This window comes from Notothenia rossii, assembly GCF_949606895.1.
Source record: "Notothenia rossii genome assembly, chromosome: 11".
Lineage (NCBI taxonomy): Eukaryota > Metazoa > Chordata > Actinopteri > Perciformes > Nototheniidae > Notothenia > Notothenia rossii.
In genome coordinates, this window is record NC_136910.1 from 13227370 (window position 1) to 13238781 (window position 11412).

General features: G+C 39.9%; 1 protein-coding gene and 1 long non-coding RNA gene across 5 annotated transcripts in view; one reads left to right on the forward strand and one right to left on the reverse strand.

Moving 5' to 3' along the window:
* Positions 1-4431, reverse strand: part of LOC307024939 (zinc finger MIZ domain-containing protein 1-like) — a 105731-nt gene extending 101300 nt beyond the window's left edge. For 2 of the 4 annotated variants that reach the window (XM_079659450.1, XM_079659449.1), the window contains exon 1: positions 4287-4430. The gene's annotated coding sequence lies outside the window, so the exon portion shown is untranslated. Of the gene's footprint in view, positions 1-4286 lie in introns of all 4 variants that reach the window. The other 2 variants (XM_079659448.1, XM_079659451.1) reach the window with 2 other exon arrangements.
* An 87-nt stretch (positions 4432-4518) lies between these two features.
* LOC307024940 lies at positions 4519-10304 on the forward strand. Its single transcript, XR_013804028.1, has 3 exons — positions 4519-4655; positions 5316-8427; positions 8820-10304. It is a non-coding gene; the product is annotated as an uncharacterized lncRNA (long non-coding RNA).
* Positions 10305-11412: the final 1108 nt, after the last annotated feature.

Genomic DNA, 11412 nt, shown 5'->3' on the forward strand with positions numbered 1-11412 from the left:
ATTTTTGACAAATCTCGAAACCTCAAATAAGGGTTGTATTTCTTCTCCTCGTCAAACCCTCCTCCCTCCTGTCAAGCCCTCTCTCTCTCTCTCTCTGTGCGTACAGTTTGTACAATAACAACTCCTATCACCAATGCAACCAAAAATATGCACAAAGTGGTTGCACACTCTAACATGATTAAATGATGTGTGGTCTGGCGTCACTCCCAGCACCTCTCCCATCCCTCGCTCTGTATCTCGCTCCTGCATGAACGCAAACACACACAGACAGACAGACACAGATTCCCTTTCCCTGAGCTGTGTTTTGAAAATAGAAGCTTCATATTAACAGTCAACAGTCAATCTGACAGGTACAGTCTGGCCATTGCCTCATCGTCATAAAACCCCCTCGGTGGGTATCTTGCTCAGAAAGTACACATGTTACTGTAGCTCCGTGTCACCAAGGCGGAGTGTCGCAAATCATTAAAAACACACACATGAGGAATGCAGAATAACACATGCGGGAAGATTTCGGTGGTATGTTGACGAAATGCTTTCTTAGTTATTTTGAGTGGTGGAAAAAGTATTCAGATGCCTATTGGAATAAAACTAGCATTACCACAATGTAAAAATACTACACTACAGGTCAAATTACAGAGAAACATGCTTAAGTACATTAAATGACTTGTGTAAGCAACAATTGAATGCTGTGAATGAAAGTGGAGGTAGGTTAACCAGTGTTTTTTTTTACCATTATATCATTTGATTCTGACTGACTGACTTTCATAAAATCTACTTAAGCTTCATGGAAATATTGGAATGTTTTCGGTAACATATAGTACCTTTACAAGTATTCGACAGTGTGCATGATTTACTTGTCCTTATCAAAGGATCATAAGTCAAAAATGTTTGGAAACAAATGTTCAATTAGGGCTGTGCAATTAATCATATTTTAAATCGCAATTACGATTTTGGCCTGCCACAATTAGGAAAACAACATAATTGAAAAAAAAGATTATTTTGCTTTGGTAGGTTGTACACTGCAACATATTTGATCTAATTTATTTTTATTTATCATATAAATATATGTTTAGTAGCTTGATCTTGATTATTGGTATTTATTATTCTGATATTATTTAATTTAAATTTAAATATATCATTTATTTTTGTATTGGTTTATCAGTTGAATTATACGTTCAGGGTAATCAACAGTTAAAAAGATACTGTTCAAATTATTATTTGTATTTGTTTTAAAGTTCAATAAATGGATGTTTTCAAAGTCAATGAACGATCGTATTTAATAATCGTGATATCAATTATTGACCAAAATAATGGTGATTATGATTTTTGCCATAATCGAGCAGCCCTATGTTCAATACATAAAAGTGCAACATATTTACCATTATCATATGTTTTTCATGTTGAATCTTTATCTGCAAAATAACCACCAACTATAGTTTTAATACAAACGTTACAAACCTCAATATCTCACTCTGAAATGTTATGGAGTTGTGGTGTAAAATAGCAATACATTTCTTGGATAAACACTCTTAGTTAGTTTCCACCACTAGTAATCCAAAACAATCTCACTGCCAAAGATATTGCATTCTTAAAATAACCCTTGAAAGAGTTGGGTTTTCCTTCACGTAATACATTTCTAAGATTATTAACACCGAAGTGTTGTTTGACACCAAACTAAACCTCATGATTAAGCTACTACAACCGCCCACTGACACACTTTCTGTACGGCGAGCGCCACGCTTGCCCTGCTCTCTCCTCACTCATTGAAAATTGCCATACCAGCACAGTGATTCATCCCAGGAGTTTATTCTCCCGAGCAAAGACAACACAAAAAGGACCTTGAGCGAAACCTCCACAAACCTCCCACAGGCTCTGACCGCAGAGGAAGAGCAGTCGCTTTCTTACTCGTTCGCCTTTTTCCTGTTAGTGCTTAAGAGGGCTCTCCGTACGCAGGAGCTGCTCGCTGCGAGTGGAATTCCCAAGAAGAATCAATAACAGTATGACATTATCCGCCATCTAACAGCCTTTTTTTACCAGCGCTGCTTAAGCACACATTGTTGGTAAAAGGATACTAACCATTTGGAGAGGGTTTGATACAGGAAATAGAATAAAAATATTTCACATAACAGCATTTATCTCATAACTATTTGCCAATTGACACTGTGTTGTGTTCAGGGAATCTTTTCAAGACAAAAGCAGCATGGGATGCAGTATACAGATAATATTTCAGAAGGTGAGAGGTGTGTGTCAGACACATCAGCTCTCCTCACAGGTTGTCCGGCTTAGTAATGAGGCCTCTTGTGTGTCCTCTCTGATCTGAGAGTTGAATAATTTCCCATGTGGCACAGCCATTTCTCGCTTCCGCTTTTACTCTCACCTCGGAGGCTGGGGGGGAAAGGTGAGAGCAGAAAAACTCCCACCCTGCACTGAAAACGTGTTGCCATTGTCAATCCACAGAGCCACACACAGACTGGCTGCAGTCCAGACAAACACAGATTTGCTTTAAAAGGATATACGGCGCTATTTGCTTTAAAAATAAAAAGCTTTGTTTTTGCATCTATTTGTAGTTGTTTTTTCACTGATCTGTGTCAGAAGCAGCTCGGCGTCCATTTACAGTTTAAATTCTGCCTCTCTGTGTGCTGACGCTTCTCATTGGTCAGGAGGAAACTCAGAGTTAATAAATGGTCTACTTCAGCGCCCAGACACACGTGCTGGGTTGCAGATCTCTGTTTCAATGTGTCTTTTGTTTGACGGCCGGTGTTTCAACATCCTCAACTTGAATAGAAGAAGGTCAGCCTGGTGGGGTCTGCCCCATGGTTATTCAGGAGCCCAACCTGGGGGCCTCACAGAGCTGGGGTGCCTGGAACGGAGGAGAAAAAGCAGAAAAACCTCCTTCTCCTTCTGACATCACCCTAATCCATGAAGTATACGTTGGAGTTTCCCCACTCAAACAGCTTTACAAATGTGCCATCAAGTGCTTGTGAATAAATAAAGAGAACAATTATCAGGTGCAAAAACAAAGGCAGCTTATACATTTGACATCGCATCGAGAACGTTTCTGAAAGTTTTCTTCAGTTCAGAAGGCTGAAGGCAGCAACCCAACAAGACCCTAGGATTACATGTCATGAAAATGTAAACAAGCAACCAAGGCTGCTCAATAACTGGTGTCACCGCAGAAGCTTTACATGACCCTCAGCGGCTGGGTCTAAACAGGCTGCCTGCTGCGAGGGACACATTTGGATGCTGCAGCAGCCTTTAAAGCAAACGAGAGGAGAATGAACTTTTTAGCAACATAACACAAACAGGAAGGGCTCTCCTGGACATCTCACAAGAGAAAGATGATAAACATCTGCACGTGTTTGTTTGTTTGTTTGTTTGTTCCTAAGATTTTGTAGAAGCAGAAATACAGTGCAGCATGTGTATACAACAGAAACACACTCCCTCTCTTTCACTGTCAATGGCTAGGAGGCAGATCAGGCAGCAGCTGACTTTTTTCGACTTGATTATGCATTTTGCTTCCTGGACAGATGTACAGCAAGTGGAAATGAGTCCAGGTCTACATGAGAGGCCCCCTCAATCCCCAACTGGTTCCATATTCAGACAGCAGGAATTTGGGGAGTCAACTTGTCAAACCCTAGTGAAGCTACAGCAGCAAGATAACTCCAGACTGTGACATAAATACACTGATATTCAATAGTTTGCACATGGGCTGCTGTTAACAAACTTCAGAAATAAACATTTAACATTACATTTATTGAACAATCCACGCTGCAGCTGCAGAGACCGCTGTCTTCTTGAAATGCCCACTGTCTTCCTGCAGCCTTCATGTAGCAGCGTTAAACACACATTAGACAAACCATGTGCTTTGTGCACATCCAAAAAGGTAAAAAGCAAGAGCTACCTTACGCACACACACACACACACACACACACACACACACACACACGCAAAGACACACACGCCGCGGCATGATTCATTCTGCAAGCAAAACGCATACAGGCTGCTACAATGTAGCCTCAAAGCCCCAACGCTTTGGAGATCAACGCGGCATCTGTTACTAACGAAATGCACAACCTGCCGGTTCAATCCCGACGGCACACAGCAGCGTGATAGTAAATATAAAGCTGCCGTTTATTACCACGGGCTCCGACGTGCTCCTCACTGCCAGTTCAAGTGGTCACTCTATTGTTGAGAAACAATCTGAGCCAAAGTGGAAACAAAACCTTTCCCGAGACAAGAGCCTCGAAGCGCCACACCGGAGAACAGGCAAGTTTGCAGTTACTCACCGGGTTACAAAGCGGAGAAAGTCCTCGGTAATTTTCGGCTCTTGTTTTTAAATATCTTCCCCCCTCACGGCCACTGAGAATGGGCTCAACGTCAGTGGGTGAGTAACTGAATAGACTCGGAGAGAGCGCAGTAAGTTGAAGTGTCAAATTACATTGGCTATTCTATTACCAAAGGGACCCATGCTCGGTGGCTGCTGACAAAATGTGTCGCGGATTTTTCTGCGGAGAAGCCATGAGGAGAGAGCCGGGAGCCGGACTGAGGCTCAGCTCTGCGGCCATCTGCTGACTGAGACCCGCTCCCTATGTGGAGGAACCATCCGGGTCTATTGCTGGTAGCACATTCTTCTTTATTTGGTGGGATTTTAAAAGGCGAGTAAACAGTGGGGACAAGTGGGCTAACACATTAAAATGGAAATAAGGCATGCTGGGTATTTTTATTTGGTGTCTCTTTATTGATTCAATTAACTTAACGACGCATTATGGTTATTTATTGCAATTTAAAGATACATAATTTAACATAATTTAACAAAGTATTGAAGAGAGATCTGCTATGTATTAGGTTATTCAACACTTGTACATGTCAGTCATAAACAAATATGAATTTGAATTTCTTTTTAAAAACTCGAAAAACTTTAAATCAAATAAAACTACAACTAATAAAAAATAATATTGTAAAAAAATATATTTAATCTTTGCAAAAAATGTCAAACTTCAAAAACATTCTAAAGAAATATAACAATATCATGAAGTACTGATATTAAAAAACAGGATATTTAGAATCATGAATCTTTATTCAAATTAACTGGGATTTCAATATGTAATACAGGTTGTCAGCTTATTGTCAAATCAAGTAATTAAAAAGTTAACATAAGCTATAATGCTTTTGATAGCCTATTAAACAACAACAAACACGCACACGCTCTCATTCCAGCCTATTAAAGCCATACAGTGATTAGAGCATGTTCACGCCTGCGCTCTGCCTTCCCATGATCCTCCTCGGAGCAGACTGCCACCCTCCGTGTTTTGCAGTTCACCGCTCTCTGATGGAAAGCCCTGAATAACAAAGACATGTTTGAGAGCAGCAGCGGCATCAGCAGCAGCACCAGCAGCAGCAGCAGTCTGGGCTGAGCGCTGACGTCAAGGAGCCATGACTGTGCCAAGCAGCATCCAGACTCCAGTCCACACACACACACACACACACACACACACACACACACACACACACACACACACACACACACACACACACACACACACACACACACACACACACACACACACACACACACACACACACACACACACACACACACACACACACACACACACGCACACACACGACCTGATGGTGCCACTGTGGCCTGTCTGGAAGCACCCCATGTCAGAAGTTAGAAACACACCACCCTGTCTGCTGTGATTGACTCTCTAAAGTTGGGTTGTGATTAAGGTCAGAGTGGAGTTTTCTCGCTCTGAAGCTTTTACCCTTACAGTAGAAGTCATCCTAAGTGATCCACTCTGCTGGGGAGTCCTCCGAGCCCCTGCTTTCTGGCCTGTGTATCCACCCCAGCTGTCTAAGTTAGGGGGAGGGATATGCTGGAACAATAGACACCATTTGTCCTGCTAAAAGGTGACAGGAAGCATTGATTTCAGCCTGTTCCAGCCTTGTAAGCCATCCCTAAATTGGCTAATGGGAATATTTCCCTCTAACGGAGATTGAAAAAAATGTAGGGAATTGTGACTCACAGCAGTTGCATCAGTAGGCAGGAACAAACTTTTGATTACAGGATACCAAAGCCCCATTGATTTTATTGAGCTGTTCATTAAATAAAGCAATAAAGCCCTGCACGGTCAATGGGGGATTGTTGCAAGGTGCAGCAAAAACAGCTTACATCTAAACGAAAGGCAACTATGTTTAAGGTACGGGAAACAAAGAAGAAACTGGCAAACAGATATAAACTCAAATTATACTTAAATTAGTAACGATTTGTTCCAATTAACGTTTAATCAGCCAAGTTACTTTAGAGTCTGCAGCTGCTAAAGTGCACAAGCAAAATATGTTTTTATTCTAATTTGTCCTTATAATTAAAACTTTTTAAAGCCCAAATCGATTTTGAGGATGACGCAAAATGTAAACATTGTAATCATATCCTCTAAATTAAATGTAAGAGGTTGGAGGAGTTTAGATCTTTTTTTTTCTTCCATACAGCCACTTTGTTGGTGATCTCGCTGATAAGACTTCCTAATTTGTCTCCTATTAGTAGCTTGAAATAGCTCCCATTCACCAATTTGTCTCAGGTCACTTCAGATTGTTACACTCAGCAGGAAGAACCAGCAGTATTCTTCAGGGGAATGTCATGTATAGTGAAATTGTCAGTAGAGCCATAAACATTTTAGCATGTGATGGACTTCATGACAGGAAGAAAACTGACATGATAATTGACATTTCTCAATACTTGTCACATTTTTTACAGAATAATTGACCATGATGAACTCCACGACTCTTCTCCAGGGTTGTTTTGAAAGGGATCACTTTGTCAGATCTGTGATAACCGTGTTGTGACACCTTCTCTTTCAAAACGGTTTGACATCTGCCAGCGCGAGACACACCGCCCCAAATATAGATCGGAGTTTTCCTTTTCACAACTGGGTCAAGGAGTCTGAGAACAAAACTGTGAAATGTTGAGCAGATCTTAGAGTTGTACTTGTATTTGTCTCTTAACAATGTAAATATAACTATCTGGAAGCTTTATCTTAGGGAGGAAATGCCATTTCTGCCATTTCCCTCAGTTGCCCCCACTTGTGGCAACTTAATCACAAAGTCAAAGCACTTCTTAGAAATACTGAAGATTGCCATCTTAATAGGTTGTTTGAAAGTATGAGTTTAGTCATTGACAGTGCAAATTAATAAAACACATGGTAAAAAAAACAAAGGCATAATTAGCCATAAGGCTATCTTTCATCTGCAGTCCCTGGCCCAGGTGTTACAAAAGTCTTCTTAAAATACATCAAAGCAGAATCAAAAACAGGGCTTGCAGTTTAAAAAAGCTTCCTGAAATACATCAGGGCAAAGAAAAACAGGGCATGTCGTTTAAAGGTTGCAAAAGGACAAGCAGTTATTAAAAGCAGTTGAAGCAGTAGCGACATATAGGACGGCTTTGCAAACAAACAGAACATGGCAGCAAAAAGAGAATTAGTGCTGATGTATTTTTATTAAGACATTGTTTCATTGGTTACTGACAGAACGGTTAAGGAGAAATCCATAATGACAGAGTAGAATGAAAAAAAAAAGGTATTTAAGATGTTATGGAAGCAAGAAAGCCCAAAACCTGAAAATTGACCAGTGCATTAAAGACATTTATCTGCCTGAGGTGTCGAGCCACAACATAATATTGCAATCTTCTCTGATACATCCCTTTGTGACATCATTGGTTGGTTCTCTAATTTACATGAACCACAATCTCCCCTAACCTTAATCACATGTTTTGTAAACCTGAACACACACAGGAAGCGACAAATAAACGTCATCTTCAGTCGACAGGGTTAACTTATGACTCAGAGTGTCTCCCTGCCCGTATTTCACCAAGAGAAAAGCATCACAATGAAACTTCCTTTCTTTTTGTTACATTTCAGTATAACAGCCCAGACAAGCTCATGTTGTCTTGTAGTCTAGGTTGTCGGCCAGATGGCTGTCATGAAGATGAATGGACACCATATTAGTTAGTCGTGTAGACACGGAAACAAATGATGCTGTCTGCTTTTGTGGGTTAAATCTGAATAAGTTTGATACATTTTCAATTTCATAAATATTCTCCACAAATGATTTTCTTCTCTTGAGAAAGTATTTACCACATGAATCAAAACCCTCTCAGAGAGTTATATATCATTGATGCTGGACCCATATATCCTGCTGCTCCTTACATAAAACAGCACAATGTGATCTTTGAAAAGTGTAGGCAGGAGAAATGTCTGTGTTTTCATTTACAGTTCCCACCTGGTTTATGAATGGACAACCGACAGGCTCCAGAGAACCAGCCCACATCCTCCACAACCAACCAACCAACCGCTGGCTGTCTTCCAGTCCAAATGTGTTCACAGTGCACACTTTCCTCTGCCGTGGACAGAGAGCTCATGCTGCTCTGTGGTATGTCCGAAAATATGGAGAGAGATAGTGCTGGTGGCCTCTCAAGGGTCTACTTACTGCGATGTCCAAGAGCTGTGCTGGCATATTTTGCTCCACTTTCTTGTTTCGCTGAAACATGAAAATGTGACTTAAATTATAGCTGCAGACGACAGCTTTTGTTCTTTCATCTTACCAAGACCCTTAGGTTCATGTGTGTCCCTCCTCAAGGGCTCTGCAAACAGGAGATGACTATTGCTCTATATTTGACAAAAAGACAAGAGGGAAATGTGTTAAACCCCATTGATTCTCATTACAGTGGGAGAGGCAGGCAGGAAAAGGGAACAGACATACCTAGACAGGTTGTGGTGAAGCCTCCTGATGATTTCCTCCCCTTGTTTTTTTTTCTCCTGCAGACTTCTTTTTGAGCAGCACCAGCAGAAAGCTCGCTGCCGGCACCCCATGCTGCTCTGCTTTTGGGGGAGCGGAGAGCCAATCAATGTGTGCTCACAAAGGGGGGAGAGCATTCAGAAAGCCAACTGTTCCCTCAGGCTATGGGCAATGAAGAAGTGGGAGAGACAGAGGGAGACAGCAGAGAGAGAAAGAGGCAAGGGGGTTGACAACATGTTTCCTTTGCTGCTATATACTGAGAGGAATAACATGATCACTGCAGCACCCTGACATAAAACAAAGCTGACTGGAGTTCACTGAGAGGCACGAATAATGCTTGTTAGATAGAATAGAGCTATGCGGCTACTTATAAATGTCATTTATAATAAGTTAATGTATTATTATTATTTTTAGTAGTAGTTGTTCAGCATACAGAATAAATTGTGAAAAATGCCAAGGTTAACATTGAAATGTTACCAGGATATTGTCAATTAACTGTTTGCAATTGAGAAAAGCAGAATGTCCTTGGTGTATAAAAAGCTGTAAACAAGAACATTTTGGCATTTTGACGAAGGACAAACAATATTTTTGCCACTATTAGCCCACCATTATTTAATTGACAGTCGCATAATAGAGCAGCAGGATGATATCCGTCCAATTATTTTAACATTGAACAAAACAGTTGCTTGATTTTCCGCATGTCGTCTAATCACTTAAAGATAACTCCACTGATTTAATATTACACGTCCATAATGTTGGGGCACAGGTTTTGGTTAAAATGTAGCTTTTTCAAACGGCACACTCCTGGTGTGTAAAGCTTTTCAACAAGTCCTTCAAACATAAAAAAAAGATCCAACACCTTCTCAAATCACTGATGAAAAATAAATTGGCTTTATATTGTGAACATGCTCTGGTTAGGGCTTATAATGATGTGGTGAGGGTCAGAGGGAAGAGCATGATCTTTTGGTAAAACAGACGCTTAGTAAAGGTTAGAGAAACATTGTTGTATGGATTAAAATGATTCCTTCATTATGGTTCGGGACCTTCATTTTTATACAATAATAAAGATGTGGCTAAGGTTAGGGAATCATGGTTGGATTTAAAACAAGTTGACTGTTGGTAGGAAACAGTGGTCTTCATTGTTAAAGTCCCATGTTTTGAAAACTTAAAAAAGTGAATTTACGTAATGTGCGAAATCTCCGTAGAGTGCTCTCTTAATCAATTTTGCATGCACTGAATAACATTTTATAAAATAAAGAGCAGAATAAAGCAGCACTGTTGGTTTATGAATTGCCTAAGGAGTAATTGTTTCATACTTTCTTAACTACATGTTCTGCCTTTTGACTAACTAATAGGAAAACAACAAAATGGTTGACACTTACGAACTTACTTATATTATTAAATGATTCATCAAAATTAAAACATGTTGAACAAATTACATTTTGTACAAACATTCTCATTAATTTATAAATAAATACTTAAAAAATACTTTACCTTGCTGCGTACCCAAGAAAAATATATAATATTACATCCATCTTTACAATGTTTTCTTTAGTAAATCTTTACTTTCTTGGTCAAAAAGTTTAATATCAGTTTTTTAACACAATATACTCAACTTGTATTTCTTTGCAACAATTGATCAGCTATTTTTTTCACCATCTACTTAATACAAAATAAAAAACATTTATTTTTTCTTCGTTATTTGTTATCTTAATGGCAGCTGCACTGCTGTACTGTATGTGTGGGTTATAGATGTTTTGTCATGCACTGGGAATTATGTATAATTTGCCTCAAACAATCTCTGCGTGGCAGATTGAGCTCACAGTGGGTGTTCCACTTAATAAAATCACTTAGTGTAACAATTCCCACCTTGACATCCCTCTGTTCCCTCTCAGAGGAGAAAGTGTAGGTATAATGCACTACTGCGGAGACTTTTTTGTTTTCCTTTTATGTATTACCTGACAGGAGGTTAACTAGCTATTTCCAGCCCCATTATTCTTCTGTAACTCCAGGGCAGAGTGAAAAGTCAATTATAGTCAAAGCATACTGTGTTTGTCAGAATCCCAGGCTTGTGATCTCCCCGAATAATTTTCTACTAAAATGTGAGTGTTTAATTATTAGCAAGACATTATAGGGCTTAATGAAATACCACAGTAAATTGCATTGTGGTTTCATATTCGCTCATAAAAAAAGAAGCGCATCTCACCAGGATGGCAGTTCCTCAACAATATCAGAGCTAGTCCATCCATCGCTTGACATTTAAGTAAGATGCTCTTCTTTGCTTCATCATAGAGGATGGGTTCCAGCTCCTCAACTGGGAAATGTCACATGGTTTTTTAAGGTCAGGTTGGATCTCTTCGGTTATTTTTCATCAAAGGAGCTTAGCTTAGTGCTTCCCTCTTGTGATAATTTTACATCAAAATGACAGATATCTACATATAACATAACCTCGCGTGCCATGATATCAACAGCTTTTCAGCGATTACAGTTTCTCCGTATTTCTACTTTTTGCTGTAACTGTTGCATTTTACGTAAAAACATGGTGCTGGTAACTCCTTTCCGGATGCCGCTTTTTTGTTGTTGGTGCAAAACACTCAAGGTGGGGTTTTCCTCTGATGT